This window comes from Plectropomus leopardus, chromosome 13, assembly GCF_026936395.1.
Source record: "Plectropomus leopardus strain MGB_pleo_1.0 chromosome 13, ASM2693639v1, whole genome shotgun sequence".
Lineage (NCBI taxonomy): Eukaryota > Metazoa > Chordata > Actinopteri > Perciformes > Serranidae > Plectropomus > Plectropomus leopardus.
Window position 1 is genome coordinate 5,816,446 of NC_142188.1, and position 26,851 is coordinate 5,843,296.

General features: G+C 40.9%; 1 protein-coding gene across 2 annotated transcripts in view; it reads left to right on the forward strand.

The window, feature by feature from the left end:
- The window catches only part of LOC121954401 (spectrin beta chain, non-erythrocytic 1), a 143,802-nt gene continuing 116,951 nt past the window's right edge, over nt 1-26,851 (forward strand). For both annotated transcript variants that reach the window (XM_088086689.1, XM_042501882.2), the window contains exon 1: nt 1-157. The gene's annotated coding sequence lies outside the window, so the exon portion shown is untranslated. The remainder of the gene's footprint in view (nt 158-26,851) is intronic.

Consider the following 26,851-nt stretch of genomic DNA (forward strand, 5'->3'; position numbering starts at 1 on the left):
GGAGCGGAGCGGGGGGCGGGGGGAGCAAGAGGAGGAGGAGGATTGGTGGATTTGAGGACTCTCTGCTCCTGCGTTGTTTTCGCTCCCAGCACTCAGCAGTCCGTCCGTCCGTCCTTCACTCCGAGCGGGACTCCTCTGCGCTTCTCCGGGCCTACAGGTGAGTGTGAACCCGAACCGGAGCCGACCCGGTCTGCTGCTGCTGGGTTAATCTGCCACCAGCCTCTGCACGGATTTGTTTCATTGTCGCTGGTGGAAGCATCCACATCCACGACGTCTGTGTGTGTGTGTGTGTGTGTGTGTGTGTGTGTGTGTGTGTGTTTGTTTGTGTGTGTGGCGGGGATGTGCGCGCTGATATCTCGGGTTAGAGGCTGCATGACGCGGGTTAATTGTTCAAACCTGCAATTAAAACAAGCAGATTCATCCGCGTTGTGCAGCGGCGGGCTGCTGGCGCAAAGAGACGCCGGGAAAAGAGCCCCTTCTCCCGGGTGTGTGTCTCTGCTTTCCTCTGCTTTCTCCATCGTGTTGTTGAACTTGTGTTAGTGTTGGTGTGTGTATGTGTGTGTGTGTGTGTGTTTTGGCTTTAGTGCGCCAGAGCTGCTGCTGCTGGTTGTTGTTGTTTTGGTGAAACTCTGCAGCTTTCTCCGGATCTGCAGCTCTCTGTGTTTCAAAGGTCTAAATTGATGTTGGTTTTCTGTGTGATGGAGATAGATGGAGGTGTTGGTGCAGGCGTGGTCGCCCCTGCTGACCTCACCCCTACAGCCAAAAATCACCAGAATATTCCCATAATGCTCCTCTAATATTCCTCCAGGGACTCAGTCTCTGCAGTGACCTTCTCTGTACTTTAGGATGTATTTTCGTATCACTAACACAGTGTGATGACCTCAAAGTGCATTTGTGCCAAAAAACACAACATTTATTCATATTTTGTGGTCTATCGTTGTGCTTATGCAATCGTAAATGATCCCAGAATGATTTTGGACCGTGTCTGTGGTTGTAAATACAGAGGTTTTTTGTGATCTTTGTGCAGTTTTTAGTTGTTTTATACAGTTTTTGGTTGTAAATACAGAGGTTATTTTCATGTTTTGTGATTTTTTTTGGTAGTTTTATACATTTTTTGCTTGTGAAAAAAGGTTATTTTGATCTCTGTGCAGTTTGGGGCAGTTTTATACATAAAACTCATAAAAGAAGCTATTTATACTATTTATTTTGTGTGTATGCAGATTTAAAGCATGTTAAGGATACTAATTGTTCTGTAAAGGTATAAACGCTGCTGCTTTCAGGCGTTTTTTGCGCAGACCCTGTTTCAAATCCTGTAGAGCAATTATGTAATCAGATACAGGCTGGACTGCTGCTTTCTCTCCTCCCTCCCCTTCTCCATTTCTTTGCCCTCTCCTCTCCCTTTTCCTCCTTATCTTCCTCCACTTTCCTCTCTCTCTCATCTGTCGCCTCTTGTTGTCGTTCCACCCTCATTTTCTACCCTCTTCCGTCTTTTCTCCTTCATTTTCTCCTCTTTTTCTTCATTACGTTGCTTCCTGTCATCCTCCTCCACTTATCTTGTCTTCGTGCTCTTTCTCACCACAGATTTTCTCTCACCATGCTCTCTCTCCCTCCCTGCTCCCATCCTCACCTCCTCCCCCTCCCCTCCTCATTATTTCTTTGATGCAGCAACTGGCAAACATTTGGCAACTTGTTGACTGGAGCCTTAGAGACGTCACAGTGAGGCGTCGGGTTGTTCTCACGTTCCTCAGATCCTGCTGCTTTTACGACACGCTGCAGCCAAACTGGAATCACCTGATACAGTTAAATCCTTTTAGGATGTAAATCAGATTTTGGAAAGATCATATTGGATGATGAGAAAAGTTAAACTCCATTCATGTTTGCAGTGAAATAGTTGGTTTAATGCCCTGCCCCCACGGTGAGGTCAAAGGTCAGGGATTTAGAGCTCATGGACTCTGAGGTGGAGGAGGTGAAGGTCAATCTTTCATCCCAAATCTTTGTCTAGACTAGAAGATCTTCTCTTTGCAGTTGAGCGTAGAAATTCAGACAGTTACTTGGAAATTGTCGATTTAAGTTTCTCCTGCAGATTTCAAAAAGATTTCAATGTAAAGCTTCACAATTCTGCACCTTTGCTGCCTCTGCCTCTGCAGTTTTACTGTTTCTGAGCCAAATTTTGTTGTAATGTGCACTGTTGTGCAAAGTTTGAGAGACAATAAAGTTGATCTATCTATCTATGAGAATCACACTTCTTTAAATGAGATTTTTTTCCTGAATGTTAACAGATAGTAAAGAAACCCATGAAGCTATTAGGGTTCGTACGAGGAGCCTAAGGTGCTTGAACTTGGCACTCAGAAATTTAAGCCCTAAAATACCAAAAAAATCAGACATTTTTAGCTTGTTCCTTGAAAAAGTACTTGATTATAATAGAAGATAACAGAATGATGAATCATTTTATGAAAAGTATCAGATAAATGTTTTAAATGTGGAAGCTGAGAACGGCCGTGTCAGGAATTTAAACCCTTGAAACCTGTGCAAATTTATTTATTAGTTCTTTTGAAAACATCATTTTTATTAATTAATTAATTGATTTATTTTTGCTAAATTTCAGGTAATTTTCATGTAACTCCTATTTTTAACTTCTTCTGGTGTTTTTGATAGAAAGCAGGCCAAATTTCTCAGGTCTCAGAGGGCTAAAATAAAAATAAGAGTTCTAAAAAGTACTTGAAAGTCCTTGAATTTGACTTTCTCCTGTCTGTGTGAAACCTGAAACATGAACTGATAAGTTACGTCACATGACTTTTGGTGCAAATGCCAAAACTTTTTCATAGCGTAAAAGATATTTGGCTTTGCATCCTTGATTTCTTGATTTCATATTTGACTTTTTTGCTTATTGAGGAGACATCCCTTATATGCCCCAGTAAGGTTTTCTTAAATCTCACCTACACAACTTGTTATTTTGTTTGTCCATTTTTTGTTGTTTTTTTGCAGATATCCTCAATCCCTGAAACATTATCAAATTCATAATGGACAGTTAAAAAGTTTTTATCAGCAGAACCAATGATTTCTTTCTTTTTTAATCCCATGCATTCTTCTTTCTTGTCGAAATCTGGCGCCTTCATTACCCACAATGCAGCTTGATCATCTATAGTTGCATGTGAGATTTGGGCGTGTTATGCTAGTAGCAGCTAATGTAGCGTTGAGCCTCCGGCCTGCAGCGGAGGAGCAGCGAGCTACAGAGGAACCAGCTTTGCATCCAGCGCTGTACTCTTCTGTCGGTGCTAAAAACGGTTTAGTTTCCGTGTGACGCGCGCTGACGCGGTCAGAAAGCAGATCTGCTATTTGTGTTTATAGGCTCTTTAAATAAAATGGAGCAAAGCCAGAATGAGATGGGAAAGAGGGTGCAGTGGGTTTATGGGAAATGTGGGTTTAATTTAAAGCAACACAGAACGCTGCACGCAGCATCTTTCTCCTCCTTTAGGTTTAGTTTCCCTTCAAGCTGTTTTTTGGTTTTTTTGGCACACAGCTCATAATTTAGTGTGTTTATCTGATCATATCCAGTCAGTCAGTTGGTTTCATTCAGCAGGTCTGATGTTGATGAAGTTGTTTTGCTCATGAATGATCTACAGGGACGTTTAAAATGAACTGATGCTCCTGCAGGAGACACGAGTGCTGCTGCTCCGAGTCAGTTTTTCTTTCCCTTTCACTCAAACCTCCGTGGCGACAGTGATGATGATGATGATGATGGTGCAGGTTTGGCTCGGCTCCGTCGGCGTGATGCAGAGGGAGATTTGAGGCGTAAATCATGGGCTCTGCTGCAGCGTCTCAAATAGCAGGTGTCCTGAGCTCTCTGCTTCATCATTTTAATACCGGGCTAATATTAAACTGAACCGCTCATGTCGCACTTCATCTGCTGTCTGAACGAGAGGAGGCTGTGAAGGAATACGCAGAGGACTTCAGATTCATACTGACTGATTACATAACCAAAGTCTTATAGAGACACTGGAAGATACAGCCTAAAAAACTGTGCATGCATGTAAAAATAAATACTGGTTTTTAAAGGCTAAAAGGGATTTTTAAGGCGACAGTTAAAGTTCTGCTGATGGACATTTATCTGAGTATTGAACCTTAGCGATGCATCCATAGCATCAAGTATTGATAAGTGTCATCTCGCTTCTTATTCTCTAATCAGATAGTTCTTAATTTAATTCGTAATTTCACCACTTTTCAGCTGCTTGCGTTTGGAGAAACTTGCTTAGTACCATGACTCTCGTATCAGAAAGGCTGTGAGTCGATTGGATGATGTGGTTTTAACAGGAACTGCAGGAAATGCGTCACAGCTGGACTCTGCCTCGATTGGCCCAAATTTTGGTAAGCACCATTTTGCTACGGTCGCTGGATTAAACAACATGTGTCTTATTGACGCTGCCTGTTCAAGGCGGGAATACCACGCCGTTGTTATAACGTCTGATTGTGGAAAGGGGGAACAGAGCTGTCTCGCCTTTGAGCCGAGAAAGGAGGTAGCAACAGCGACAAAATGAGGTCTGTGTTAAACAGAAAGCTGGAAAATGTGACCATGGGAAGCCCGGTTCGACGTTTTGATGATGCGTTTATGCGTGCGAGCCACCGTGGGAGATTTAAGAAGCAGCTGTTAGCATGGCAGCTAATTCAAAGAATAAAAAAAGTGCTTTTAAAATTTTTTCTATGATTTGTTGGGGATTACCGCAGCCCTGACTTGCATTGGAAGTCCTTTTTTCAGTCTCCCTCATTGCCTTTTAATTTGAGATTTAACTTTATTGTTATGAAAAAAGTCTGACATTTGTCATGCATCTCAGGCAACTGTTTTACATATAAAAATACAACAAGAAAATTAAATCAAACAACTTAGCCATAATGTTACAGCCAACATCAGACAAGACTGAAAGTGTGCAGTGCAGCCGTCTGAGTAACCGTCTTTTATTCTCTGTCGGTTTGTGTCTCTTTGTTTTCTCTCTCGTTGGATCTTGCTCCACCTCTCCTGTAAACACCGCTGTGAGTGTGTGTCGCATGTATTAATTAGTGCAGAACACTGTTGACAAGAGTGTGTGTCTCAGTCTGGTTGTTTGCTGAAAGAGGACGAGGACAGGGACAGTGGTCCAGTTGCATTGTGGGGACAGAGGAGGAGGAGCTGCGGTCATGTGATCAGAAACACCACAATGAAAGAACACGATCTTTTAAAAATGTCTTTGATCCACCTCTGTGTGCACGCAGAGTCAGTGTCTTTGTGACGGACCGAGCACGTGCTGTCCAGTCATGGTGCACCAGAGGTCGATCAAAGAGACATCTGAAGTGGTGCTTCAGCTTTTTTTTGTCTTTGACTCTGTGTGGTCAGAGAGGAAGAGGATTTTTGATGTCTTGTTTTGTCCGAACAGCAGCCCAAAAGCCTAAAATGACTGAGTTTCCAATCATATAAGAGAAGAGAAGGTATCAGATCCTCACAGTAATGAGAGGCTAAGAATGACTGCAGTGATTCGTCCATTAGCAAAATTGTTTGTGGTTATTATTTTCTGTTGATTGATAAAACATCAATAACTAATGTGCTGTCAGAGAGTCCATTAACTCTGAATCCTGAACTGGATTTGTCTCTTTTATAGATTCTTAATTTAATTAATTTTCTTTTAATTCAAAAGATTTCAGAAATAACCTCAGAGCTCAAGGCCCCTAAAAGGTCTGTAAGTGAAGAAAACCTTCAGAAGAAAGAAACTGATACAAATTTGGCATTATCACAATGTTGCAGGAGTAAAAAAAAAATCATGAGTTTCGGATAAAACTCAACTTTTTTTCTTACTGATTTAATAATATTAAGATTTGAAGGTTCGTTTGGAGGAAGGTGAAAAGTTTCAGACAATCCAAAGAGCGTAGACGTCACAGCCCCGCCCACACTGTCTGATTGACAGGTGACTAAAAGCTAAAGGTTACTGATGAATTCACTAACATGTATAAAGGTGAGGATGTGGCGTGTTGTCCCTTTAAGACAGAGAGCTGCGCGGCGTGTATTTTCAGAAACGAGGCCAGTCTTCGGTGTTTCTGTCGTTCTTTTTCTGGTCCTCTCCAACTGCGGACCCTCCCTTCTTCCTCTCACACCTTTATTTCTCTTACCCTTCATCCCTCCTTGCTTCTCTCCTTACTCACCTCTGCCTCCTCTTCTTACACCGCTTTCCTCCATTTACTTTCATATTTGATCTCTTTTTTTTTATTTTCCCATCTTATTCCCCTCATCTTGCCCTTTAAACTGTCCATTTTTCTTATACTCCCAGTTCTCCTCCTCCTCACCTCCTTCCCATCTAAAAGTTTCTTTACTCAAATTTCTTCAGCTCACATCATGAAACAATTTTTGGACAAATATCTCATAGCAATCAATCAATCAATCAATCAATCAATCATAGCATCATTTTAAAATTGAACAGAATAAAGAAAATGAAAAACTTGAATGACGCTGCTGAAAATGTTTCAGGGATTTCACTGCGAGAGCTTCATCTGCATCCCTCCGTCGAGGATTTGAGGCTTAAAATTTAAGCTGAAAGAGTTCGGATGAAAGGAGGAGAAAACTTCATCTTGAGGCCCCGAGGATGAGGAGGGAGGGAGTGATGGATGCAGGGAGGGAGACATGTGTGGGAGAGGAGAGAGAGGAAAGCCAGGCAGGAGGTGGCCCAGAGGGAGGAGGACAGGAGGGAGGAGAGGGGGTAGTGGAAGAGTGGGAGGTGAGAGAGAAACAGGAGGAGGTGAGCGTCTACTAAATCTGGTGCCAAAATTAACACTGTGTGGTGAAGGAGAGGAGAGAAGGGCATGATGGGAGGTTCATTCGGGAGGAGGTAGTTGTGATAGAGGGATGAAGAATGAGAGAAAAAGTGGTAGAGGAGGTCCAGGAGGTGAAGAGACAAAGGAGGACCGGAGTTGAACATACCAGCCGAAAAATATTCCCAGGAAGGAGGTAAGAGGAGAGAGGGAGGAATGTTCTGGAAAATGTCCAGCAGATAGGAAGTGGAACAGTGCGACAGAGAGGAGGAGGAGGAGGAGGAGGAGGAAGAGGAGGAGGAGGAGGAGGAGGAGGAGGAGGAGGACATTTTTCCCAGTGGCAAAGCTTCAGCCAAATATAGAGACGTGTGATGGAGGCGACCACCTGCAACAAAACACTGCAGAGTCCAGATTGACAGTTTGTTCTTCATCATTTAAACATTATCAGTTCAGAGTCCACTTACTGGATTTTCTGCAGCTTTTTACGGCATCATGAAGTCTGCAGAGTGATGTATTTAGTCGTTACGGAGATAAAGGTGCCCAAACTATCCTTGATTCAGAGTGCATTAGGACTTCTTGTTCATGTTTGCTTAAAGTCAGAGCGTTTAATTTGAAGCTTTTGTGTGTGTGAACCTTTTTATACTAATATGGAGATCAGGAGGAGTCCTGAGAAGATTCAGGACCTTTTCATGCCTGAGGGTCCGAACCAGTGTCCTCGTTTTTATATCTTTTTTTTAATTTAACTTTCAAAGTGTGCAAATTGAAATTGTGAATATAAAATATGCCTATTTATTTATCCCAAAAAGCTTTTTACGCTCGCATGAGGTGGTATTTCAGCTCATTTTAAAAATCCATATTTTGCAAAACTGCAATGCAAACACTTTTCCCTGTTTTATAGGTCACATGATGCTATGGTTATGTGCTTGTTGGTAGGAACTGGCTCCCTCAGGCATGATGCAACAGGTGCTACAAGAGCTGTTATTGCATCACATAACCCTACAAGTTGAGCAGATCATACAGAAGTTTTAAATCCACAATTCCTCTGTGAAATTGTGGACTACCATCAGCTGCCATATAACATAGATGATAATTGTTATTGCCATGTTATTGCTCAGAAAGTATATGTTATATGTCGAACGAGAGACTGACTCTGTTGTGTTAAACGCCAGTCACGCCTCTTATGTTTCCAGGACGCCAGCATGCTGTCTAAAATCACATGCTGGGGTTACATAATGCCAAAAGGACCATTGATTGTTTTGTGCATGGGCTCTCTCTTCTTCTCGGGCGATAATTTTCTCCCTCTGACACTTCATGAAGGTGTCTAACCAAATGTCAGTTAAACATTTGCTCTCCTTCTCTCCCCATGTGCTACCGCATCACATTTTGTTTGTCGTTTTTCCTTTTCCAGATCTGATAATGGCCTGTGAAACTTCATGTAATTGGTCCAAAAGTCAGAACCATCCAAAGACATATTTTTACACTGGAAACCCACAGAACCACGGTTCAGCTTGAACTGGGACGGGAACATTTTTGGTCCAGACTGTGGTTTAGTGACAGTCTCATACTTAAAATTTTGGTGCAGATCTGACTGAAAAATCTAACAATCTGGTCCAAATAAGGGAGGTGTGAAAGGGTCCTGACAAGATCTTTACGTCAGTGAGATGAAATATCTTAATGTGTATTTAACACAGTGGATTAGACAAAAAAAAGACAGTCCCATTTGGGGGGATTTTATCTTTTCATCTATGAATAGTTCCTCAAGTGTTCAGCTCAGTGAAAAGCCACTTCTGTCTGACACCATTTACATTGGGTACACACACACACACACACACACACACACACACACACACACACACACACACACACACACAGAGTTATCAGTGAAGCATGGCATGTTTGAACTGTCTGTTTGGGATTCTGCTTCTTTTCATGCTTGCCTGTGTGTGTTTACATAGCTGGGTTACGTCGGGGTGAACAGGTTTAACCTCAACAGGGGTCACACACACAAACACACACACACACACACACACACACACACACACACACACACACACACACACAACTGTTCCTTCTTTTCTCACATTGAGCTTCATAAATCGTCCCTCAAGTGTTGAAAGCTGCTCACAACTGAGACTCGCATCAAGACTCTGAGATGTCAGATGTTAAAGAATCAACAAGAGCAACTTGACTCTCTCGCTGCGTTGATGAGATCATAAATGGAGTTTCTTTAAAAAGGTTTCAGAAAGACAAACTGATCATGAAAGCTGCATAGCTCATAAATGCTCGTGTGAATTTCCATCCAAGTAAGAAAAAAGAACCATAAGCTGCAGTTACACACCCGCGATATCTCATGAATAAGATATGTGAGCAGAGTGTTTATAAAAGACTCGACGCTAATTTGCTGCAGGAAGTATTTTCCATGTGCGTGTTTCCAAAAAGGCGTTCAGTTGAGATTTGTCGGTATATTTCCTGGTAGATGCAGGCGGCTGCTGGGACCGACGAGATGGAAAAAATCACCACACATAAATGAGGGTGTTTCTATCAGCCCAGAAAATATGACTTTAAAGAAGATCTTGTTTGACTTGCTTTGATTCCTCTTTGGCTTCGAACACTCTCCGAACGATCTGTTCAGTCTGATCTGAACACTCTGCACTTTGAGCTGCTGCCTAATTAGTTTTACAGACGTTAGATGAGGCAGCAAAACCTCCCTGAAAGAGATGGAGGTGGAGAGGGAGGTGAGAGCAGGGAACTGAAACCATTAGGTCAGAAGATTGATTGTCGCTGTGTTACTCAGTAAGCAGAAACCTGTGAGTCTAATCCGTAAACAGCAGTGGAAGGTGTCCGTCATGGTTTGCCAGAGTCTGCAGTGATGTCTTAATGTCTTTCCTTTTTCTGACCAGTGATTGATCTTTATTTTTACTTCGATATAAAACAAAGACAAGCAGCAAATCCTGAGAATGTCTGGACATGCTCGGGTCCTGACACGCCAGGTTGACAGTTGGCTGCCGGTGGGCGTCTGTCGCCGTAGTTTTTGAGGTTTGTCCAACACCGTTGGCTTGTCGGCTGTGTTTTTTTTTGTTTTTTTTTGCTGACTCAGCATGTTGAATCAGTATTGGAAAAGGTGCAGCCCGTTGGTAAGTGAAATCTCTCTGAGTGGCACTTCAGCTTAGAGCTGGAGAATAGAAATGGAAATGACAAAAGCAAATAAAAAGCTCAAGAAAGCACGAGCTTCAAACAATCATGCTGTAATATAATTTTTTTTAACCGTTGAGCTCTCTGATAGGAACGGTTCTTGAGTGTTTTTTTCACTAGCGCACCGTAAATATAATCTGGTCTTTCAACATTGGGTTGTATTGGCTGTGTCTTGAATCCATGTTGTCCTTCTTGTGGTTTTCATTTTTGAATAAATACAGACTTCCACTACCAGCTGGTTTGGAGGTATTTCCTCTCACGCAGGTGCAGAACATACATGTTGGCTGACTGTAGTTTTTGTCGTGTGTTCATGTGCAACTTTTTGGCTGAGACTCTAGTTCTTTGACGTTGGTGTGGTTAGTTTGGGCCTTGAGTTTGATTTCAGGAGCAGACGATGCAAGTAGAGTTCTTCAAAAAGTTCTTGTGGTTGAAAATCAAACTGTCACTGCAGATAAATTCATCAATTCAAGGGCTGCAGTTATTGATTATTGTAACCATTAATTCATTTTTAGATTATTTTCTTAACTGATCATTTGGTCTAAAAAATCCCACAAAAAACTGTGAAAATTGTCTTTCACAGTTGGTCCAAGCTGAAAGTGATGTCTTTAAATGTCTCTGTTTTTCCAATAAACAGTTAAAACCCAAAGGATATTCAGATATAAAACTCGATTGTCCGGTCGATTACTAACAGTCCCGTCCGCTCACTCAACACACTGAGGCGTGTGTTCATGTGTTTGTGTGAGTTGGACTGAGAGTGTAATGTGACGTATTGTCCACATGTATTTACTCTAAATTGTCAGATGGGAAACACCCCCCCCCACACACACACATACATACACACACACACACACACACACACACACACACACACACACACACAAGGATGCACTCCACGTTGACCTTCAGCAGGACTCCATTTAATTTGATTTCCCTGTAGCCAAAGGCATTTCTCTCTGTCACACACACACATACACACACACACACACACACACACACACACACACACACACACACACACACACACACTACACTACACTACACTACACTACACTCCACACACATTCCTGATAAATGAAATGTTTGAGGCTTCCAGATGTGGTCAGAAAACACACCACCGTCTGTAGTCTGTGTGTGTGTGTGTGTGTGTGTGTGTGTGTGTGCGTGCGTGCACAGATTGGTATTCTGATGTCAGAAGCAGGGTTGTGTCGTGGTTGATGGTTTAAATCCCAGGATGTACAAAGCATTAACTTGCTTGGCATTATGGGAAATGACTGACAATGGAGTTAAAAGGACGACACGCAAAACAGGTTCAGTCTGAGGTTAATCGGGGTTAAAGTTTTGACTTTTGGGGTCTGTTTTAGTGGTGTGTGTGTGTGTGTGTGTGTGTGTGTGTGTGTGTGTGTGATTATATATCGTGCACGCCCTGAGGCGTTGCTGTTATAGCGAGGGTGGGGTTGACATGCAGAGACTGAGAGGAAATGAGTGATTAGCTGAAACTGGGCCGCTGCCTCTCTGGACCTGATGCTGTTCTCTGGTGATCTGAGGCTGCGTTCAACTGCACAACGAAACCTCAACTATCTACTACCTATATGAATCTGACACACCCCCTGTGTATCATCCTCTTTCCCTGTTGTGGCTGTCACTTGTATGATTAACAGCACGTTTGAGTTCACAATTAGCTGCAAATATAAGATCAATGTTCACATACTTTGCAGCCTAATTTGTGTTAATGTGCAGAGCTATTATGTTTCAGCTCAAACAAAAACTGCATGTTTGCCCTGAAGCTGGTTTACTGCATTCTTATCAAGTTTGGGAGCTCATTCTTGAACTTATGAACAGAAGTTGATGTAACAGTCTAACCAAAAGTTACTTGAAGTGGCTGATTTTAGAAGTTTTTATAATCAATTAATGGTTTCATTTCTAAGCAAAAATATCAAAAATTCCCTCGCTCCAGCTTCCTCAGATAGAGGGTTCGCTGCTTTTCAAATGTAAATATAATCAAGTATTTTTATGTTTTGATGTTTTGGTTGGACAAAATGTCCAACATGGTCCCCAGATTTTGCGTGCTCTTGACCTTCACGCTACTCTTTGGAACAGAGAGTTGCTGACATGCAGGCAGCAGCACAGAGGAGGAGAGACCTTCTGCTTAAAAAAGGTGAATTTACAGCTCACAGCAACTTAGTACGATATAGTCTCTGGCTTTTGTTTGACATCTAGTGTCTGCAAAAAAATGTCGCACATTTACGACCTGTCATTAGCGCAGTTAGCTCGTTAACCTGAATGCCACTGTCACACCGAACATCCTGCAGAGCCCGTTCAAACTTTGTATGGAAAACTAAACAGATTGTCAAATATTTGTCTTAAACAGCCAAATCTGATTTGACTGGCATAATTCTACATTAGGTGCAACCCAATTTTTTTGACATTTCATTGGCCAAACGATCAATCAAGAAAATAACAAAGTTTGAGCCCTCTGAGCGCCCAGCTGTATGATGTGATGTCATGATTGAAAGCTCTGGAATAGCTTCTAAGCCTTTATGGTCAGATTGTTTTGACAGAAACAAACTGTTAATATCACAGAAATAAAATGAAGTTTTTCTTTCAAACTTTCTTCCATTGTTGTTGCCGTTTGTTCAGAGTTTGCTGCTGACGATACTTCGCCTCCTGATACACTGCCCCCTCTGTTCAGAGGTGTAATTACACCTTGTGGTGATTCGATGCTGTGCACAGTGAAAGCTCTGATTCGTGGATGTGAATCGAAAACAAATCTGATAACACAGGTTTTGATATGTATGAAGAAGTATCAGTATTGTTACTGCATCAGTGTGCCTGAAGTCTCGTGTTCGAGTCTCAGTGATTTGTTCGCTCACGCTGTATGAAAGCAAACTCCGTCAGACTGTTGTAAACATTTCTTTACGTTATTCAGCTCCGTCAGTTTCTTTGTGCATCACAGAGAAGGTTTCCTGGAACTTTCAGCAGGATTTAACTTCAGCTGATATTTTTTCAGTATTGCTATGACGATAGGGAGGATTACATCACTGACCTCCACCCCTCTGGTCTCCGGGGCGGAGGTGTAACACGACCCCTGGTGACATCATATACTGCATTACGTGTGTGGCTGAGGCTGCTGGCACGAGAGATTTTTATTTCAGTACAGTCTACATCTTCTTAAGATAAACTAATGCTTTGAAATACATATTTTTCTAAACGTCATCTATCAGGATAATGTTGCAAAAACAATTTATTGTGTTTCTTCTCACTGTAAAATTAACTTTTACTTTGAAAAGGTATGTTTGAAAGTGTAGAAGCTGATTACAACAGTGAAAATGTTTATCACAGAATAAGACTTAATGTTAATGCGAACAAATAATTAAGATGATTAATAGTAATTGAGAGTGAAAGTGATTAAAATCACATGTTCATACACTCATACTTTTTTTTTTACATCTATTCTTTACTTTGATTCTTGTTAAATTTTACCTTGACATGTTTCAGCTGCTATCATCTTGCAGACTGCAGACTTTTTTTTGTTTGCAAGAAGGAAAAAATAAAAAATGTGTTTTACCTGCAGAAGTTAGTCAGAAGAGGCCAAAAGAAAATAAAAGTTGTATTGAGTTGTATCAGATGTTTTTTTTTTCATTTGAAGCTTCTACTGAAGTTTTCAAATTATGCTTCAAATGTATGTCACCATATTTTATGATGTCAAACAAAATCCTTAATTTGAGTTACATGATTGTTCTGATTAAAGTAGATAGCCTTATCTTTTTTGTTGTTGTGTTTTTGTAATTATATCAATTTTCTGTAATGAAAACAATACATTTTTGCAGTTAGATCGCCGCCCTGATGAGTTTGCCTGCCACAAGTAGATCTGCTGTGAGCATGACATGTGAGCTGGTGTGTCTGCAGCTGTGTGTGTATGTGTGTGTGTGTCTGCAGCTGTGTGTGTGTGTGTGTGTGTGTGTGTGTGCAGCTGTGTGTGTGTGTGTGTGTGTGTGTGTGTGTGTGTGTGTGTGTGTGTGTGTGTGCAGCTGTGTGTGTGTGTGTGTGTGTGTGCGCGTGCGCACGCAGTGGGATGTTAAGGAGATTTACACCAGCGTATTTCTTACCCGACAAATACCCGCTGACACACTTGGCATCATGGGAAATGAGTTTGATGACATTGGACAGGGAGTGGGAGGAGTCACATGTCCTTGGACAAATGCATTCATAAGGATCTGTACACACACACACACACACAGACACAGACACACACATTGATGTCTCACGGCTCAGATCACTGTCACAGTTCGTGCTGTCGTGCTTTGATCATTTTCAGCAGATATTTAACGCTGACTGTATCTCAGTAAAAAACTGATTTTGAAAGTGCAAAAAGTTGCTTTAAGTTCTGTTTTGGTCGTTTAGCTGGAAAAATAATCAGAATATAAATTAATCAAGACTGACAGATTCAGACTTACTAAACTCCTGTATCTGAAATTTGAAGTAATAATTTAAGTGTTCATTTTATTTAGTTCATTCATCACAAAACGAAAGCTGCAGTTTTTAAGGGAAAGAAATCAAACGACAAGATGTGTCAACATCAGCATGCTAACAGGCTAAACATTAGCCTAGTACATGCTAATAAGGTAACATGATCAGTATTTCATACTCAGTGTAAATTCTAATAAACTATAGAGCCAACCGATATATCAGCCAGTTTTATCGACCGATATTGGCCCATCACAGATATGTGTATCAGATGACAGATAAGCCGATACAGACATGATATAAAGTTTGTTTTTTTAACAGAATGTAATGCAGAAAAAGATGCTTAATTAGGGATGGTAACGTTCAATGGACAATCGATTAATCGTTAGTTAAGAATTTAATCGAACTTGTGACATTCAAGTGATTCAACAGAATATTTAAAAAAAAAAACATTAGTAGTTAAATTTACAAATTAATTGTTTAAGGAAAATGCGTACAAATTGCAATTAAGAATGATCAAAATCCCAATGAAGGTAACGGTTTCAGTGCACCGGGGTAATTTTTGATGATAAAGTTTTGTGTTTAACTGTAAAATGTCCTGCCTCTGTCACATATCTTTGTCAAAAGGTTATTGATAACTGCATATATATAAAATATTGGCATCAGCCACAAAAATCCAGTATTGGTTGGCCACATGTAAAATGTGACATGCGGTTACATCATCAACACGCTCACGTGTAAAAGTAGTTGCAGTAAAGCCGCCACATTTGTCCAAACAGATACTACTTTTCCCCCGAAACCTCTTTGCTCCCTCTTCCCCAAAAATCCCTTGTATGTCTGGCAGTAGAGCTTAGTTAGAGTTACAGCAGTGTGTGATTGTGTTAATTTGTTTGAGGTATGCAGACGGACAGACAGACGGGCAGGCGGACAGACAGGTGAGTCAGTGCGACAGGTGGGCGGTCGGTCTTGAACCTGCTCTGTTGAGGAATGTGTTTGATCCCACTTTAACACTCGGATCAGCAGGATACAGACACTGGAACAAAAGAACTACAGTTACTGTGAACACACACACACACACACACACGCACACGCACACACACACGTCCTGTGGAATAGATTAGATCTGACATCCCACAATGCACTGCAACATGAGCCGGGCAGGATTGTGTGTTGGAGAGAGAAAGTGTCAGCTGGCAGCTGGCCAGGGCGAGATGATGGGATGGATTGCCATGACGACACAGCCGACCCTCCAATCTGGATTGCGAGAAGCCAAGCGTTTGCGTGCTGTGTGTGTTTCTGTGTGTGTGTGTGCGTGTGTGTGTGTGTGTGTGTGTGTGTGTGTGTGTTGTGTCAGTGTTATTTTAGAGTCAGGCTGCCGTGAGATGAAGTGTTGAACAGATATTTGCTGGATATTTTTGTTGATCTGTTTCCTGCAGAAAATCATTTTCCGTTTAGTTCAAATCAAAAAAAGCTTCATTGGTGTGAATGTTGAACTTAAATTTCTGCCAAACAGAATTTAACAGCTTCTACTGCCGCGTCTACTGATGCTGCTGATACCTCACTACTACATCTACTACCTTTACTCTCACTGCATGTAATACTTCTTATAGTGTAATATGAATGAGAATGGAAAGTTAGCAAGTTAACATGACTAACTGGATATTTCATAAGAATGAGCTCACATAATATAACTACTATACTACTTTAACTTGTCTGTAAACATAATATCTGTCTGAGTCACATCAGATAAACTCCAGCAATAAATGGCCCCAAATTACTTCAAAACATCAATAAAAAAGTGAAAAATGGCTGTTAGGATTCCCCACAGCTCAAGGTTATGCATACAAATCGTTTTATTTAACCATCAGTCCAAAAGCAAAAGATTTCAATTTGACACTTATAATTAATATAAGACAGAAAAGCATAAATTCCTTTCTTTTAAAAAGCTGGAATCATATTTTTTGAGAGTTTTGCTTTGCAAAATTACTTATAGGATGAATAAATGATCAATAGTTGCAGATAATTTCCTGTTGATTGATGACTGACAAATCAATTTAATGTTGTGACTCTAGTTTCAGTATGTCAATTTTGACATCGACATAGAAAATCAAGTCCAGTATTTTTTTTTAGTATGAACCAATATAGAGCAACACCATCCGTCCAGCTGGTCGTCTGATTGACTGTGAATGATGTCATTTCATGCCAGTGACGGCCGGCAGAGAACAGACGTTTATCACATTATGGTTCAGTTTCACTCAGATCCGCTTGTAGCTTTTGAATGTTCTTACTCATTATCAGTCTGCTTCTTTGAAGAATAAATTGAGATTTGGACACATAATGAACTTATCTGTGTTGCCTCTAACAGATTTAGTGTCACGTTACAGTGATTTACTGGGTGGTCAATCAAGGAGTTCAGGTGAAGCATTGATTTTTGACACGTTTTAGGTCCATTGTGGAGTTTTAGAAGACATACAGAAGTGAAATATCACACTCTAAACCAGTGATGCTCAACCTGCGGGCCAAATCTGGCCCCCGCATCACTTTCTAATTCACAATACAAATTAAGTGATTAAAACTGGGAATTGTTTTTGTATTTTTAGTATTCATAAGAGTGCATAAAACAGCATCAAAACAAAGCTCGTCCCCTGCAACCCCTGACAGAGATCCTAGCAAACCGTAATGTCCTAAAATCCTAGAAGTGTCCTAAATTCCTAGAACTGTCCCAAAATGCTAGAAATGTCCTAAAATCCAACAAACATCCTAAAATTCTTGATATATAATCTAGAAATGTCCTAAAATTCTGGAAATGTCTTAAAATCCTAGAAATGTCCTAAAATCTTAGAAGTGTCCTAAATTCCTAGAAATCTCCTAAATTCCTAGAAACATCCTAAAATCCTAAAAATGTCCTAAAAACACCCACAGAAACATGTATGGGGCTGCTGCGACTGGCCCCTGACCTCCTGTCATTTTGCAAAAGTGGCCCCCAAAGAAAGGAGGCCGAGTCTCCCTGCTTTAAATCAAAAAGTGGAGGGTTTTGTGAGATATTATTGTTGTCAAGTTCAGAAGCAAAACTTACATTACATATATTAGTGTAGATCACAGATCGTATAAGCAAGCGAAAACAAAGGAGGGGGAGAAGGTCAGATTATAAATCGAGGGGATGAGAGAGATGAGACAGGGCGGAAAAGTTTGTAACAAGAGACTTAACATCTGCAGGGGTGTTCAGACGGTCATCTGAAGGGTGGGTGTGGCGTGCAAAACACATCTGGTCCTGTGGGTCATGTGGTTGTGCAGAGTGTGTGTGTGTGTGTGTGTGTGTGTGTGTTTGTGTGTGTGTGTGTCAGATTATCTCTGGCCGTCATTGAAAAATATGACTGAAGAAAGGGAGGAGGAGGAAGAAAAAAATGAGAAAAGGGAAAAGCAGTGGGGAGAAACAGAGGAAGAGGATGACGTCTTGATAAAGAAAAGGACGGGTGGAGTGCAGAGAGGAAGATTTAAAGGAAGAGTGGAGGAGAGGAATAAGGGTGGAGCAAAAAAGGGATGATTAAAGGAAGAAAGAGGGAGGATGAACGTTAAGGAGTGGGTTGGAAAATGATCAGGGACCGAAAGAAGTTCCTTTTGTTTCCACTATTTTCTACTCTCCCTCTTTTTTTCCTTCCTCCCCCATGCCACCCCTCTTTTTTTACTCCCCCCTCTTCTTCTTCCTCCCCCTCACTCTCCTTGGCGCTGTCCCAGCCGCTCCACCCTCCTCTGTGATCCGGCCTGCTTCTATCACAGTTTGGGAACAACTAGTTCTCTACAGATCCAGTCTCAAGAGACCGAACCCCCACCCTGCACACACACACACACACACACACACACACACACACACACACACACACACACACACACTTTAGGCAGCGGTGGCCTCTGTCTACTCTCTTGCTGCTTTTCTCGGCCGCATGTTAGCTAAACTCTCCTGACCACATCACAAGCTTCATTTCGTAGAAATACTAGAAATAGAAATATTGAGTTCAGTGTTCGTGCGGTAGATGTCATCTTCGTGTTTCCCAAATATAGACAAATTAAGGTGGGGACGCACGTTATGTCTGTTGGAAATTATAAATTAGATTTGGGCATGAGATGTTTAGACAGTTTTCCCACTGCCATGAAATTCCTGGAAAAGTTATGATATTAGACTGTTTTCCAGGCCTGGAAATGGTTTGGAATTTATAGAATACAATAATAGAATTTATAGACATTGTTTTGGCTATTCTTTCTTTTCTCTTCATGATATACGTAAAACATGTCTAACAGTATTCAAAGTATGTCAAACATCAACTGCTGTGCTGCATGAACATTAATTGGACTGTCAAGGCATGGCCTTGACGGTTTGTGAAGAACCCGTATGTTTCGGCTTGGTCTGTTGGAACGTGCAGCTAGATGTCGAACTTGCAAGTAAAGATAGCAAGAGCTAGCAGGTTGCTCATCCCCAAATGCCTGGTAAGTGCATGTTTGTAGGCCCAATCATTACTTCTTTAATAAATCGTGAAAATGGGGTTAACTATTTAGGAGAAGTTTTGGAAAGGTTTTGAAAATGCATTTGTAGGCAGTAGACTGCTTTCACATTGTCAGTAGACACCTTTCCATATTTTGTCTGGTGTGTCACGTTTAACGATCAGGCAGGAAAACCGGGTTAGTAAACAGTAGAAAGCAGCATGGAGGCCAGTGAAAATGTTACTTCTTTATATGCCTCCACACCGACGACACGTCACTGTGACCTCGTCTGTCACGCTCTTGTGAGCGCAATAAGTCAAGAGCAGGAATGTCCTAAAATTTGGCAAAAATGTTTGAGTGAACTCAAGGATGAACTGATTAAGTCTTGGTGGTCAAAGGTCATGGTGACCTTGCATTCGTCTCATTCTTGTAAAAGCGATATCTCGATGGAACGTCTACTTGGACTCAACGATGAGTTGATTCGAAGATGGTGTTTAAAGGTCACTTTGTCATTTTCATGAATGCAATATCTGAAGATGGCCTTGAAGGAGTTTTCTTCAAATTTGGCACAAATGTCCAGGTGGACTCCAAAACTGATTAGAAAATAACAAATGTCATGGTCACCATGACCTCATACAACATGATTTTGGCCTTTAACCCAAGAACCCATAAGAACCACCTTGAAACTTTGCTGACTGATGTCCTGTGTGTGAGGCAGACATGGATGTAAACTGTAAGTGCACCCTGATCGGTGCGCGGAGGCATACGACCGCGTGGCGCTATATCTGTTATATCTGTTACTTTTTCAGTCTCTGTTTTAAACTCTACAGACTGATTTGAAACGATTTTTAAGCATTGCGCTGCATGGATGGGGCGACAAAGAGTCGCAGATATTGTAACCTTTCCAACTTAGGGCAAAAGCCAGATGTTTGTGGATGTTATTGGATTTTTGGAAGGACTGCACGATATGCAAAAAACAAACAAACAAACCCCAAAGCATATTTCCATGGCACGAGCAAATATGAAGCGGGGGATTTGGGGTTCCTCTCCCAGGAAATTTTGAGTAGCACTTCATTTCCTTCTAGTGAATTTTTATTCACCAATTTGTGTTTTATACAGTTTATGTTGGAAGCATCTTTGTTTTTGATTTTTTTTGTCAAAATAAAGTCCTTTGCTAACTTTTATGATTTCACTGGAGGGGTCAATAACACTTTAATGTTATTTAGGTAGATAGATGCCGAGACATCAGCATACCAGTGATTTTTTTTTTTTTTTTTTTGTGGTATGACATTAAACTAAGATGATACAATGATTGTCATAGTTTTTTAAATCTTAAGTAAAAAAATAAAATACATTTGGACTTTTGTTGCTCATGCAGTATCTTTCGGATTATTTTATATAATACGCAGTTTAAAGAGTGCCTCTAAAAAAACTTAATTTGGAGGGCCATGTAGTCCCGAAGACTGTGACACATCAAGCTGACATCTGAGAACCAGCAGGGACGAAAGCCGTCTCTCGGCACCGTGTCTCGGCCAAAGATTTGCACAAAAACACACTAAACAGACGGCCAACCAGTTCATATGTTCTGCGCATGAGTAAGAGGAAATACCCCTCCATACCAGCAGAGGGCGGTCATTTGTATTCATCATTGAAAAGGTAAAAATCGGCAGATAGCTAGTGAGTACATAAACGACACAATCCAACGCTGACAGAACAAAGAATATTCCCCGTACGACAGTGAAAAACAACACAAATCGTCAGCAAACGTTTCTGCTACAGAGGATGGCAAAAAAACAATAATCTTACCTCATATAACGTGTTTTGTTTTGACCCCCCTCCCTCTTGACTTTAGCGCTTTGTTTACGATTTTGACTTCTGTTTCTTTTCTCGTGCACTGAGCTGAACGGCCAATCAGACTGATTTCAGTCACCGATGAGCTCCAAAGCTGTCGCCTCCAATCAGAGGGGTTGACGAGGGTCGACGATGCACGGCACACCGTGGCGAGGAGTGCCACGTACGCTCGCTGTCGGCCCAGTGTGGGCAGATGGCCTATCGTAGGCTTCGCGTGTCATGGCCTTTGCGCCGACTTCTTAAAAGAAACAGGGCGTACCTTTCGACATGAACACGAAAATCTGAGGGCTAAGCGGCAGGGCAAGTGGTGTTTTGGAATTGGGCCTGCTGGTTTAAAAATGTGGATGTAATGAACAGGATTGTCCTATCAGGGCTCCTGTAGCTGTCCTGTCATATCAGCTGTTTAGGTAAATAAGATCTGATCTCAGTACACACTCCCCGTCCTCAGAGAGACGGACGGGTCAGAAAGACTTCTGAAGAGTCCTCTTGACCTCCGCTGTTTATCTCGAGTGCTTCATTCCTCCTCCTGCCGTCTGATCCCGCGCTTCTTTCCTTCCTCTTCACATTCCTTCACTCCAACTTTCCTCATGCATTCCCTCACTAATTCGTTTCATCTCCTTTCTTCCTCTCCTTCTATCAACCTTTTCGTCTGAAGTTTCATCTCTTCTTCTTTTTCTCTGGTCTCATCTTTTTTGTATTTGAACTCTGACCACTTGTAGTGCTCGTAAAGAGATGTATTTTGGGTAATAAAGTACTACTTGTATTAGATATAAACACTAAAATCACATATCATGAAGTATTATAGTTGACTGGTTCTTATGGAATAAAACGTGTGTTGTGATGTGTACTGGTTTATGTTGATAAAACTGGTATGTGCTGGTTTTTACGGGTTTGGTCTGGTCTTTTTTGCCTCTCAGTGTTCTGATTTGCTCTTTTAGCGTCTGGTGTGTTGTTTTTTGTAAGTGTGTGTGTGTGATACAGCGATAGTGCTCTTCTCCTGATAAGCAGAGAAAAAAGGAGGTTATCTGCTCCCAGTGGAGCCACCATTAAACCCACTCCTCCTCCTTCATCACTGCTCCTCCTCTTCCATTTACCTCAAACTCTTTTACCGGCCACAAAATGTCCGTCTCCTGTGTGTGTTTGTGTGTGCGTGTGTGTGTGTGTGTGTGTGTGTGTTTTTAGAGCTGCCGCCCACAGACGCCCACTCAGTGATCTGCATCATACTCGTTTCCAGTGAATAGAAAAGCTGTGAATTTCTCCCTCTGCACCTGTTACTACACGTGTCAATCTAAATCTGTTGTAGGGATGGACAATGTGGCTTAAATTATCTCATGATGTATATTTGGTAGGGCTGGCCAATATGATGTCAAAAAATATTGTAATATTTTAGGCTATATTGTGATATGCAATATGTATTTTGATATTTTTAGAGGTCCTCTTATCTAATGATAACTGCTAAAATACAATTTTTTGAATGATTAGCTACTGTCATGTAATAAAGTTGAATACACTGCTGTTAAAATAACATTTAATAATAAAATACAGTTATAAGGAAGTTAAATAAAGTACCTTTATAATGTTACAATTAAATCAATTAAAGTTTTGTTCTAGCTATTTTGTAATTTAACTTTACCCACTAAGTCTTTATATGCACATCACTGATGATTCATTTTTAAAAATCTCATTGCGTAAATATTTTATAAAAGCACCAATGGTCAACGTATATTGTTGCAATATAGAGATAATGAGGTATTCAGTTAAAAATATTTGCATATTTGATTTTGTCCGTGTAGCTGAGCCCTATCACAGGCTTACATTATGAGTGAAACTAATTTTGTTTATTTTCAACTTTCAAAGGATTAATTAACTTTGTAGAAAATCATAAGATCATATCATCACAATATGATTCTTCTGTTCTGAAAAATTGGTAAATAATAATATTGAATTATTGTCCAGCCTTAGTTTTGATCCCAGAACGATTGTTTTTATTTGTTTAATTTTTAAAAAATACACTGCTTTGAGGAATATAAACAATTTAATACCCATTGTTTTATGTTGTTTTGCTTTTAATATAAAGATGAAGTGATTTGTTAATCCCACATGGGGGAAATTACATTTTTTACAATCTGTTTTTGTAAATCATCATTGTTATTAACTAAATTACATGACACTATTGGCCTGATTTACCCCCCAGTTGTGTCAGATCAAATGGTTATTGGTCCATCATGGCTGCAGTGAGTTAAACAGACAGAATCTCAAACCTGCGACCTTTAACCCGGTTTTTCCCGACCTGTCTAGTTCATGGAAAGTTCAGGTTTTCCCATTAATATGTTCCTTTCTGTCTGAAGGTCACAGATCCACTCTGGAAAACCGACTATAATGAGACGAGAGAAAAGGCTTCTGTCTTTCTTCCTCCATCTATCTCTCTGCCGGGTAAATTAGAGCTTAACTTCATTAAAATGACTCAGTCTGATTGCATGAGAGCCGAGCTTCGTTTTCCGGCCCTCGCTCCCTCAATGTGTTGTTGTCAGTGTCGAACGTTCCCAGGCGTCTGGACCGACAATCAGCCCATCTGTCTGCCCGCAAAGACACAGTGGCCATTCAGAAATGGATATGAGGAAATAATTGTGCTGTTTATCTGAGAATATCACATTTATCCTGGAGCCATTTGGCTGCTGTGTTGGGCTCGTGTGTCGGCCTTCACGGTATGTGTCGAGGGTTCGAGTCTCTGTTCTCAAAAGCTTGCTCCCATCGCTTTTATACTGAGAGCTGTTTGTGATATTTTCTCCACATCATGGCTGTTCTTCAAGGGCCCTGAGAGGTTAATGTTTTGGAGATACAGGAGTGATGTTTTCTGAGATGTGTCAGTAAACAGTTGTTGCACAGATCAGAGTGAAGACGGTATCAAAAAGGAAACATCCATTCACTGATTGTAATGACTGAATCTGGCAGTACATCTTACTATGATTGGGCGGTATCATGATATTACTGTATACCAGGGTATTGAGAAATTCTGAAGATGTGTTCTTCAATACTGTCATAAATACAGGCGCTCCTCTTTCAATTACATTCATTGTATATAGTGCACAGCACGCACCACTAGAGCTCAGTCTCAGGTCTCTGCTGGCAGCAGAGCTGAAAGAAATCATGACATGTAGTGGTGTAGATAGAGTTACAGGACTGTAAACAGCCGGCGGGCAGCAAGCAGAGAGAGACCGTGTGGAATAACAGCAAGTTTTTTACATCCAACTTGGTGAATTAAGAATTTATTTTGACCAAACCAGAGCTGGCGATTGTTTGAACAGTGGGCTCACTAACAAGATAACAAACAGAAGTAACCAAGATGGTTTGGGTGAGTTTTATTTTCTGTCGAGTTTGAAAGAAGTGTGTTTTATGATGAGTTAACGAGGCAATTAAGACTCGTCAGTCTATCGTGACTGAGAGACAGTTGAATTCAAAAGGTGTACAGTTGTATTTCTGTGTTTAATAAGTAAAATAGGAGTGAAAATGTGATTTTTTTTTTTTAAACATTTTGTTGGTTTCTGTTGTGTCTTTATTAGTCTGAAAAGCTGAAAGTATGTAGCACACTCGCTGTCAGGGAGGTGTTAGCACCACATGCTTGACACCAGTACCCCTGTCACATACTGTAAACCCCAGTGAAATTTCAGGATGGTATGAAATATAACATACTGTCCAAGTCTGCATTCAGCCAGCATCACAGCTACACAAGTTGGCTATTTTGACAAACAGCTGTAAGACCCTGGTGAGGACGATGAGCATGTAGATGAGCTTCTTTGAGAAGGTTTCTGGCATTTTGTGCAGAAATTCCTCAGTTGTACAAACCAGTCGTTACATCACCTGATCAGGTAACACTCAGACAGTCTTGCAGGTGAAGAAGCTGGATGTGGAGGTCCTGAGCTGGTGTGGCTGCATGTGGTCTGTTGTTGTGAGGCTGGTCGGATGTACTGCCAAATTAATGGAAACGGCATCAGAGACGGGTCATTAAGTTTACAGGCAACAGCTCTGATGGACATTTCTGCAGTCGGCGTGCTAATTGTACGCTCCTTCAAAACTTGTGGCATTGTGTTGTGTAATCAAACTGCACATTTTACTGCAACTGTCCCAAGGCACACCTGCGCAGTAATGATGCTGTTTAATCAGTATTTTGATATGCCACACCTGTCAGGTGGATGCATCATCTTGGAGAAAGGATAAGTGCTCACTGACAAGGACTTTAACAAATGTGGGACTAAAGTTTGTGACATGTTTATCTGTTGAGTGCATGAAAAAAGTATTAGAGTTTTAACTTAACCTGTGAAAATTTGGGGCAAAAACAAAAGTGTTATGTTTAAATTTTTGTTCAGTATATGTTCCAAGAAATCTGCTGCACACTGAGACTCTGTCAAAGTACATCAACTCTTCTAAATAAAGATCTCTGGGATTTCCACTTAAAACCTTCAAAGTTTGTTCATCTGCGTGTTCTGCGAGATAAAACCCAGCGGGGCTGCTGACAGCGACGGGGTCTCTGTCTCATTCATCTGTGTCCTCCACCCGTCTGCCGGTGCAGAGGGTGGAGAGGCTGTTTGTTTGAACAGGAGGAGAGCAGCCAGGCAGGGAGGCTGTTTTTGGCCGCGGGCTTCGGTTGCATAATGGCAGGAAAGCAGTGGGAGAGTTTGGACTGGGAGCGAGGGGAGGAAGGGGGAGACTGCGAGGAAGAGGCGGCGGTCAGTTTTAAGTTTAAACTCTGTAGTGAAACCGGTGATTTTCTGTCTCTCATCACGTCTAAAATGATGGAGGATTTGGGACAATGAATCCTGGATGGTTCAGGAGGAGCGTTTCAGACTAACACTGGTCATGTTTCCCCTCACAGAGAGTCAGACTGGGTTCACTGGTTTAATGTGGCGCTCAGTAATCAGCCTGTAATCTCGTTATCAGTGTATTTGGATGGAAACTGAATACTCTTGGTACTTTCTCACATTCCTGCAGTGAGCAGGATGTAAGTGAAGTGACAGCTTTGCGTATATAAAAGTAAATGTTTAAGGATTCCTCAGATTCTCAGTAATACATATTTAAACTATCCTGATGGGCACTGAGCTCTAAAATTCAACACCAGTAGCTTCCAGGAGTTTAGACAGCAAAGTTAATGGCAAGTGAGGATGTACTCATTATTGGTTCACTCTTCTCAAGATTGCAAACCAGATTTTAAACTTGAATGCACATTTTTTCCACAACATAAATGCGTAAATTTCAGGACTCTCAATCAAGGACATTAGCAGTCAAATGCTGGTAAAATATGCAAGTAGCTGGTAAATTTGGTTTACTCACTAGTCCCCAAAAAACAATGGTAATCTTTAAAGTTGCTGGTAGGTTTTTAGATCCACCAGCCACAGTGGCAGGTGGACAAAAAAAAAGTTAATTTCCAATCCTGCATTAGTATCTAACTTGTAATCAGATTTTGGAGTATATTGTTTGTTTGTCAGCATCTTTTCATACCTTTCTTTATAAAAATACAACATAATGTCTTATCACCGCGTTAAGCAGGACAGGGAAGCATCAAAAATCTACATTTCAGCCAATTAAAATACATCTAGAACAATAAAAATGAAGGTAAATGAAGAACTACTCCACCAGGTTACATAATACTTGCAGGAAACCCATTGCTTTGGAAATTAACTTTGTCATGCATCAGTACAGGAGCTGCAGAAATCAATGGATTAGTTGTGCACTATTACATTTTTGTCCAACTAATCGGTTTGAGTAGCTTTTTGAGGAAAAAAGTAAATATTCTCAGATTCCATCTCCTTTAATGTGAATAATTTCTAGTTTCTTCACTCCTCTACAATAGTAAGTTAAATGTATATGGGTTGTAAAATAAACAAAACATTTTAGAATGTATTCTCAGGTGAATGAAAAATGTACTACTTTTTGACATTTTATAGACCAAACATCAAGTCAGCTAATTCAGGAAATAATCAGTGGATAATCCGACAGAATCGTTAGTTGTAGCCGTTATTGACAAAGTGCCAACGTCAGGTAAAAAATCTGAATAACATGTTTAACTAAAATGTGACGCTTCAGGATGTTTTTCTTTTACTCCTCA